The following is a 9,381-nucleotide window of genomic DNA, read 5'->3' on the forward strand; positions in this document are numbered from 1 at the left end:
GCCTGAGAGCCGCATCCGTGAACCCACAGCCCAGAGGGGAAGAGTCTGTGAAATGATGGGGACAGGCCAGCGCTAGCTGTGGTCGCTAGCTATGCCTGGGTGGATTTTTGACCTAGCAGGCTGGGGCAGGTCCTGCGGCCAGGAACCACTGTTCCTAGCATCCTCATGTGTTGTCCAGGGCCCCAGCTTGAACAAGAATTTTTACAATTACCTTTGTTCCAGTGTATCACAAAAAAGTCTACAGAGGTGGCCTCTCCCTTCAGAAAACAGGTCACAAAATGCCCATATTCTTACCCAAATGAATTAAAAGAGAATCATTTACTCTGTGGACTCTTTTTTTTTAATTGCAATTAAAAAAAAACCTTGTAATTTGCCAAACAACATTGCTAGCCCCCTCCTTAGTGCAATCGTGTTCCCTGTGTGATCCTGCTTCTTCCTCTTCTTTTTTTAAATGAGGCTTCATCTCAGGCACACACCAGGGCTTGGGACAAAGTGCCCTTTAGAGCTCTGAAGCCCAGGCGACAGCACCGCGGCTGATGCACAGCCAGGCGGATGGCAGCATAGTGCAGATGGAGGGTGCCCACCCGCTGGCTGTGTCGCCCCTGGGCTTCTGGAAAGTGGCTGGCGGAGGAAACAGCAGATGGGAAGGCCGGTGCTCTGCTTCTCAGAAGAGCAATTCTGGCTTCTGGCAGGAGGAAGGTGGGGTGCCACCACCCCAACAGGGCATGCAGCTGGGCAGAGGGTCATTGAGCAGCTGACGTGAGGGGAGCAAGGATGACGCCACCAGTGACGGCTGAAGAGGGACTGTCATAAGAGATGGCATGAGAGGGAAGAAAAGGTTTGTGAGGGGACACGCAAGGTGAGAGCCACCCTCCCCACCCCAGGAAAAACAAATGGAGACCTGGGAGCAGTGATTCATGATGCTAAATTGCGCCTGAATTAAGCAGGGGAGGGCACTTGCTTGTGTGGGAGTTGTCAGTGTTCAAGAGGATCTGCTGCCCTGAAGTCCTTTGTGTCCTTTGTTTGCTGGGATTCTTCTTCTGCAAGGAGGCAAAACGGGTTCTGGGTGGGTTCTGAGGGGTTGGAACCAGCAAGGGTTTCATAACGAGGCAGCCACCAGCTTCCTATCCTCTTCCTGCCTAGGACAGAGCTGGTAAGTGGGAATGGGTTTTTAAAAATCTCACGCAATTGTCAAACCATGACTTTGGATCCTATTATGGCTGACCCTCCTCCCTGCTCACAAAGGGAACAACCCCAGCTCCTCACTAAGACCTTGTCTGCTCTGTACATCCGCTGAGCCAGCTCTCTGGAGTTCACGCAGGTGAGCCCTGCTCTCTTACATTAAGGGAGAGGCTCCATCCACCAACACTGCATCAAAACCCTATAAAACCAAGGACTTGGCACCTTGAGAAGGGTTGTGCTGCTGAGCTGATCTGGATGAATCTTGCCATCTATGTGCAGTGCTTTTGGCTGAAGGCCTCTGTAAGGGAGCCACTTCATCTTCTCAGCACCATCGTGGCAGGGCATCCCCACCGGCAGGTGTGAACATTGTTGGTCACGTCGCTGCTACTGGGTTCCATCATTTGTTCAGACTTGTAGGAAAACGACACCGTTTCTTTCCATCTGCTGGACTCAGAGGTACAAGCTGATCCTGTGGGTCATATGCACACATGTCTCTAGGATCCCCATCTCTCCCCACTCTGTTGACTATCATCTAAAGGACAAGAATGACCGGGGCATTTGAGATGGGGTCAGGTATTGGGGTGAAAGTTCCCAGGGAAGGGGAAACTGAATCTCTCTTGGAAAGAGATCCAGATGGGGCAGATGACAGGACCTGGTTTCAGCTCTCCTTGAGGTAGTCAAGTTGTCTATCCACGCTGGATTCTGTCCCCACTTTTGTGAAATGGGGTGGGCTGAATAGGCATGGTGCCATCCCAAGTCTAAGAAGACAGCTTTTTTTTTTTTTTTTAATACTTGGAACTTGGCTGGTTTTGTTTATAAGTACAGCAGAGATGTGGACAAAGTGGTACCCAAATCACTTCCTCAAGATCCCCAGTCAGGACAAGATAGAGATGCTGCAGTCACTCAGAGCCACCTGGACCTCCTACAGAGCTGGGTGTGACATCCCATGTTCCTGGTGACTAAGGTCCTAAGGGACTTGGTGCATTGTTGGGTCTGGGGGCCTGGGGAGGAAGTGAGAGTCATATGTAGGATGTTGAGACAAAGGAGAAGGTCCCTGAAGGTTCTCTGCCTGGGCTTGGTTACGTCTGCGTCTAGACAGCTGTGTGTGCCCTCCACTGTGCAGAGGAGAAAGCTGAGGCACACGGAAGTGGCAAAGCTGGCAAAACTGACCCTGGATGCCACTCAGAGATGGATCCTCTAAAGGAGACCCTGTAGCCGCCAAGATGAGGCTGACTTCAGCTTCCAGATGCCTTATACTTACGTCTTCCCTGAGAGTCCCGTGATTCTTGACTTGTGTTTCAGGAGAAGCCAAAGATAAGCATGTACCTGTTGCATGTGGGTCTCGTCCTTGTACTCAGCAGTGCATGGGCAAAGAAGCTGAGCCTCGTCAGTATGGGAAAAGATTTTTTTTTTCTTCTCTAACTCTAAGCACCTAAGGAATGCTGTGGTCAAACAGGCCAGTTCATTTATTAGGATAAAACCACAAGGAAATGACCTTGTTCAGGGACTTGGCATGGCCTCTGCTGGGAATGGATTGGCAAGAGTTGACTGTGTGACAGGGAAGGCCTGGGGCACAGGGCACAGCCGGGCATGTTGCTCTCTTTTGAGAAGTCCTGAGAGTCAGGACATGAAGGCACACAACCAGGGCAGCAGTAGTGGATCCCTGTGTCTCTAAGTTAGGAGCCAGTAAGTTGCCCCCACTTCAAGGCTGGAACTCTGCCCACCTTGTGAATTCCTGCCGTCCAAGCCTCAGCTTCCTTGTTTGCTGCCAACAGCTGGGCAGATTTTCGGACACTCCAGGCCTTCCTCACTGGTCTGTGTCACCTCCCAGATGTAAGAGAAGTACCGAGATGTGTTTCCTAGATGTTTCCTACTTTGTCCCTCCAAGATGCAACACAAACTCTCCCGTGCACACATTCCTGGCAGCTCTTCAGCCTGCTCTTCTCTTTCTATGAGAACCCTAGGCAGATTTGATCAGACACTCCCATCCCTCCCCAGTTACTCCAAGCTACCTGAGTTCCCCCACAAAAGCCCTGTGTCCAGGTGTGGTTACATATGCCTTTAATCTTAGCACGCTGAGAAGCAGAGGCAGGTGGATCTTGTGCGTTGAGTTCTAGGCCAGTCTGGTCTACAGAGTGAGTTCCAGAACAGCCAGGACTACACCAGAGAAACCCTATCTTACAAAGCAAAGCAAAACAAAACAAACAAGCAAACAAACAAAAAAGCCAGAAAACCCAAACAACAAAAAACCAAGCAAAACCAAAACCAACCAAACAAAAAGGCCGTATATCCAAATAGTAATCCTCTCAGGCATTGGGGATTAGTAAGGAAACATGGATTTGAGGGGGGCATAACTCACCCCACAACAACCTGCAGTCAGTTCTTGCAATAAGTCACCCTCACAAGACTCTCTCCCCAGGCTCTGCTTCCAGAGTAATGCAGACTAACAGTCTCTCTCTCTCTCTCTCTCTCACACACACACACACACACACACACACACGCACACACACACACCGCTGCCTAGTAAAGGAGAAACAATCCATCCATCCCACGGTATAGGTCTGGGGTATTCACCTGTAGCTAGTGGTACTCCCAGGGAACAGATTGTAAGTCAAAAAGAATGGACAGGAGACCTGGGATGGGGTGATAGGGCACTGTCCATGCCTCCCAGGATTTAAAATGTGGCGTTGTTCAGAAACTGCCCTCAAGTGTCCTTTGGTAATTGAATTGTAAGCAGGTTTGTTTTTGTTTTTGTTTTCTCTCCAAATAGCAATTGAAATGGGGGCTGAGGCTGCGGCTCAGTTGGTCGAGCGCTTGTCTAGACGGGTGAAGTTCTGAGTTCAGTTCCTAGCAACCCATAAACCAGATATGGTGGTCTATGCCTGTAACCCCAGCACTTAGGAGGGAGGCAGGAGGATCAGCAGTTCAAGGTCATCTTTGGCTACTCAGTGAGTTCATGGCAAGTCTGTGCTATGGAAGACCCTGTCTCAAAAGAAGGAAGGAGCAGAAGAAGAGAGAGAAGGAAGGAGGGAAAAAGGAAGAAAATAGTTTAATAATATAAATAATTTGCTCCTCAACTCTCTTGACAAAGTCATCTTTGAATTCCTGGTATATCAGAGGAACAAAGGAATGACAAATTACAGAAACAGAAAGAAAGCCTCTCCACAGACTCGCCCTGGGGGGTTCTCCAGCTTGCATGGGAGCTGCCCCTGAGGCTGAATCCTTCAGCCTTCCCAGACTCAGCCAGGGTCATTGGGAGTGAGGGCTCCCTACAGCTCCCAGCCACAAAGCCAACTCCGCGTGTGATAACAAACAGTTTAATTAACCTCTCAGCTTTTTCCATCTGTGTGGCAGGACTCCAAATACTTGCCACTGGGAGGCCGCGAATGGACGCCTTCCACCGGGATGAACCACAGCAAGGCTGCTCTGCCGTGTGCAGCAAGAAAGGCGATGGCTGTCGTCCCCAGGCAGAGTCTCCCGGCAGATGTGTTTCAGCTTCACCTTTATAGAGCCCGTGCATCCTCCTCAGTACTGGGGAGACCCCTCAAAATATCATCTACACAGTGCAATGGTCTGTAGGGCCTGTGTCCTGGAGAGTTTTGACTTCCTCCTTCTGTAAGGAGGGGCAGCAGGGTGCTCAGTGGGAATCCAGTCTTACTAATTGCCTTTTAAAAAATGGTTTTTTTTTTTTTTTTTGGTTTTTTTTTTTTAAGTAGGTAAGTTGTCTGTCTGCACTTAATTAATAGTGACTAGTTGCTGTTTGCAACCCATTTATTTGAGGCGAGCTTTTATTTCTGTGAGAAACCCAGCACCTCTGTTTTATTATTTGGGTCAGAAAAGACACACACAGCGCACGAAAGGCTACCAGGAGGGTCCCAGTTCTGATCTGCTGTGTTTGGTCACTATGATCAAATTCAACCTCCTAGGATTTTCCTAAGGATTCGGTTGCTTAGGGGTAAACACTGCAGGGCTATAGACAAAGAATTCCAGACTCCAAGGATGTCATAAGTAGCTAGCAGTGGCGTTACCCCCGGCTGGCCCTTTCAAGTATGGAGTAAGGTTTGGGGAGGGCCATATGAAAAGTTGGGAACCTGCAGCCAGAGTGAGCTATGAGGGGCTTGTTTGCCACCTGTGGGGCCTGTGTGTTTTGGTGTCAGGGAGGACCTGGGGAGAAAGCCAAGTGGCAGTGGGTGTCGCACTCTTAGGAAGGTTCACTGACAACACGTCTGGTTGGGACCCACAGATGGGGCTGCCCCAGGAGCTCTCGGCAAACAAAACCAGACTCTCGGCAAAGCTTCAACCACAAGTCTAATGACGACGAGGGCGTGAAGCCACATTCCAGCAGGTGGGCCCACTTGTGGAGATGCCCATTTGTGTGCATGCGTGAGCACGTGTACAGGTGTGAGCTCAGTGCATGTGTGTGCATGCGTCTGGGGGCCAGGAGTCAACTTGGATGTCTTCTTCCGTTGATTTCCACCCTCTTTTCGGTTTACTTGCAGAGTCTCTCGCTGACCCTGGAGCTCATCAACTCAGCTACTCTGAATTAAGCATGTTAGTTTCCTCCCAGTCCCAAGATGTACATATTTTTGAGTCCAATAAGAAGTCCTGTTTTTGTAGGACACAGTGGTCAGTCTGTGATTGGACCTCTCTCTATAACTTACTCTGTCCCGGCCAACACAGAAGACCTTGACCCAGCAGCCCAATTCTTCCTCATAGCCCTCTCCAGATGGCCATCATGGTGTGGACATGTCAGCTACCTTAGGGACTATCCAAAGTGGGGCTATGATTTGAGTGGCCTTCTTTACACGCCAATGAGAGAGTCTGTCCAGGCTCTCTGGTTGTCTAGTGGGTACGGTGGCATAAACACAGGAGGTCTAGCTGTCCAGATCCCAATCACAGTGTCTCTCACTGCCAGTACATGGTTCTGAAGTAGACTGTGGGGTTAGCTCTTCAGGGCATCCCTCCTTGCCTGTTATTAGCCTGGGAACACCCATTCATTATGGTGAGATAAGCAAACTCAGGCGCCAGCCCAGACAAAGTTCTTCCAGGCCCGAGGAGGTGGGGAGAGCCACCCTGTGCCTATCCTTGAGAGAAACGAGCCCTGGATTCCTGGCTTGAGGAGCCAAGGTTGTGCCCGCCCTGAGTTGAGCAAGGGCCTGCTGTAAGTAGGGGGTCATCCTCTTGAGGTGTTACATTGGTGGGGCTAGGGAGGCTCAAAGGACACAGAGGCCCAGGGCCAATTTCGATCCAATGTCCAGGGGCCTCGAAAGCCGCTGAGTCAGAGGCAATAGGATGGCCCACCTTCATGCTATGGACTGACTGCCTCCTGGCCAACTTCGAGCACCCGGATCATTTATAAATAATCAGCTTACTCAAATGAGATTCTCTGGGTAAGCAATACATCTCTCCATGGCTTTGCATAGGCGCCAAGGCTCCGAGGTACAAAGGAGCATGGGGAGTGTGTTCTCTGAAGCCTCCCTTTTGTCTGGTCCCTTCCCTGCAGGATGGCCACTGTGGCACACACAAGTGAGTACAAGGGTATCTATTGTCTAACCCGGCTGCACAGAGACGACTCTCTTCTGCACTCTTGCTTTTTTCCCCTCTACACCATGAGCCAAAGCTTTGCCTACAGAATGGAGCCCCAGCTCTACCTATGACCAGGCTGTCTTATTAGAAGGGGACTCATGGTTGCTGATGGATATTCAGGCTGTGGACAAGCTTTGTGTTAAATAGTGCTCCTCCACACATTCTTATGTGGAAATGTCTGCAGGGTGAGCCCAGTAGTGGACAGCAGGACAGACAGATGCTTGTGTGCAAACCTGCATCCCCGCTTTTAGGACACGGTTGAAGCATGTGGCGGGTTTGCATGGTTGCTTTTTCCCTGGTGCTCTTCCATGCAGTGGCTGCACAGAGAGCGGTCTGCCCGACCATCAGGACCAGGAGAACGCACAGATCCACATGTTCCCCAGCCGTACCTGAGTACTAGGAATCAGTTATCCAGGAGGAGGGAGGAGGAAGGGGCTTGGAGGGCCCAAAGTAGCTCCCAGGGGCCAGGGATGTCCTGCCTGGCTAAGCCCTTGTCACTGCTGGGTTCCCAGAACCATGCTGCAGAGGGTTCTTACGTGTTGACAAGGGGCTACCTCTAGTTGAGGCTGGAGAATAAGTCAGAGAGTGTGATCCCAAAAACCTTACACTCAGGGTAGGGGCTATGAATTAGCATATGAAAGAAAGGATCTGGCAGAGAGGGAGACTGGGACCCCATTCCCAAGAATGGCAGGTAACAGGCAGATTGTTGGCTCTGCTCTACGCAAATGCATTGGAAAGCTCACAGAGTTAAAGCCTGTCTTTGCATGGCCTTGTTGAACTGAGAACCTTCCCCACTGCTCCAAACCACTTCCTCTTTTGGGAGTACTCCCTATTTGTTAGTAAAATACCCCTTCTTCTACTACTGTTCACGTGGTTCTGTCCAAGCCTTTCCTTGGGAACACAGAAATTCTTGAAATTCCAGTGGGTGCCTGCTGAATCCCAACACATGCAGTATCACAGTGACATGGTCTTTTCCTGACATTAGGGATCATGGCCACCTGGAAGCAAGAAGCACTGCCCCCGCTCCAGCAGGTCTAGCTGAACAACCAAGACCAGGGCTCTAGAAGTGAGTGTGTGGCCTTCAATCCCCTAGAAACAAAGCAAGGGATCAGGAGATGGGCACAAGAGGTGTACAGTGGTCACATTATGAGAGCAGGTCATCCCATTGGCTCTGATCCAGCAAGGTTAGGGCCCCCGGGGCAGTGGGTGTGCACTGTCTCTGCATTCCTGAATCCCAGCCTTCCAGCTTTCTCGTGCCCAACCATCACTTTGATATATGCCAGGTGGCCCCTCAATATTCAGGTCTCATCCAGTGAACTTGCCTCACTGGGCTGCAGAAGACACATGACATCAACCTCTGACCTCTACATCAATCTCTGACCTCTATACATATGTGTGAACACTTACACACATACACACACACACACACACACACACACGCACAATGTATGTATTAGTCTCTCTCTCTCTGTCTCTCTCTCTCTGTCTCTGTCTGTCTGTCTGTCTGTCTCTCTCTCTCCCTCTCTCTCTCTCTCTCTCTCTCTCTCACACACACACACACACACAGAATTCCCCAGGATGTGATTTGCAGAGGTGTGGCTAGTGTCAAGGTAGAGAGGTCAATGCCACTGAGGACTTCCTGTTCGCAACAGAAGGGAACACCCAGCACCGCACGCACAGCCCCGAAGGAGCCTGTCTGGTCACACACAACAGGTACAGGGAATCCTCTGAGTTTCCCAGGGAAGGAAGATGGAAGGCAGCTGTCTTACTCTTCTATTGTCTTTCTAGAACACCATGACAACTTAAGGCAGCTTATGGAAGAAAGTGTTCCTCTGAGTCTCCAGTTCCAAAGGGAGAATAGGCAGCATGGCAGGCAGTAGACAGGCATGGGTGGCTGGACCAAGCTGAGCACTCACATTTGAACCCCAAGGACAAAGCAGAGAGAGAGAGAGAGAGAGAGAGAGAGAGAGAGAGAGAGAGAGCGAGCCCAGAGGGACCTCAAAGCCAATCCCTAGTGACATACTTCCTCCAGCGAGGCCATGCCTCCTATACCACCACAAACAAGCAGTGCCGCCAACCGGGAACCAAGTGTTCAAACACATGAGCCTATGTGGGACATCTCATTCATCTCATTCAGACTGCCAGAGTGGGGAATCCACGAAGACAGGCAGGCTTGAGAAAGTCTGGTGAGCTTGGAGGTCTTGTACATTTTCCACTGGCATAGGTCAGGCTTGTAGGTGAGTGATGGGGGATGAGCCCGGCCATTGTAGACCCAGCCCTTTCTTCACTCTAAGAGTCTACCAGCCAGCCCGGGGGGGGGGGGATCAGCTGTCCTGGGGTGACTAGCCGGCGGTGGCAGATGGAAGCAGAGCTGAGGAAGTATGGTTGGAGCCCATCCATCAACACATGGAACATTAGACTGCGTGTGTAAAATGCAGAGAGGCAGAGGTAGGCCAAGGGAGGTGACTCAGAATGTTGACAGTGCCATTCCTGCGGGGAGGACATGCTGTCATTCCCTTCTGTCTCCTGTGATGCTCTTAATGTGGATTCTACGTGAATGGAGAAGAAGAAACAGTTTGACCCACATCCATGGTTCCTTGGGTGCTATGGCCC

The 9,381-nt window shown here is 50.7% G+C and overlaps 1 long non-coding RNA gene across 1 annotated transcript; it reads right to left on the bottom strand.

The window, feature by feature from the left end:
• Nucleotides 1-317: 317 nt before the first annotated feature.
• On the bottom strand, nt 318-2,618 carry LOC146890859 (uncharacterized). Its single transcript, XR_014998474.2, has 4 exons — nt 2,444-2,618; nt 1,405-1,651; nt 902-1,040; nt 318-804 (listed from the first exon to the last, which is right to left on the bottom strand). It is a non-coding gene; the product is annotated as an uncharacterized LOC146890859 (long non-coding RNA).
• Between the last annotated feature and the right edge of the window lie 6,763 nt (nt 2,619-9,381).

This window comes from Myodes glareolus, chromosome 18 (genome assembly GCF_982192425.1).
Source record: "Myodes glareolus chromosome 18, mMyoGla1.1, whole genome shotgun sequence".
In the NCBI taxonomy this organism is placed as follows: Eukaryota; Metazoa; Chordata; class Mammalia; order Rodentia; family Cricetidae; genus Myodes; species Myodes glareolus.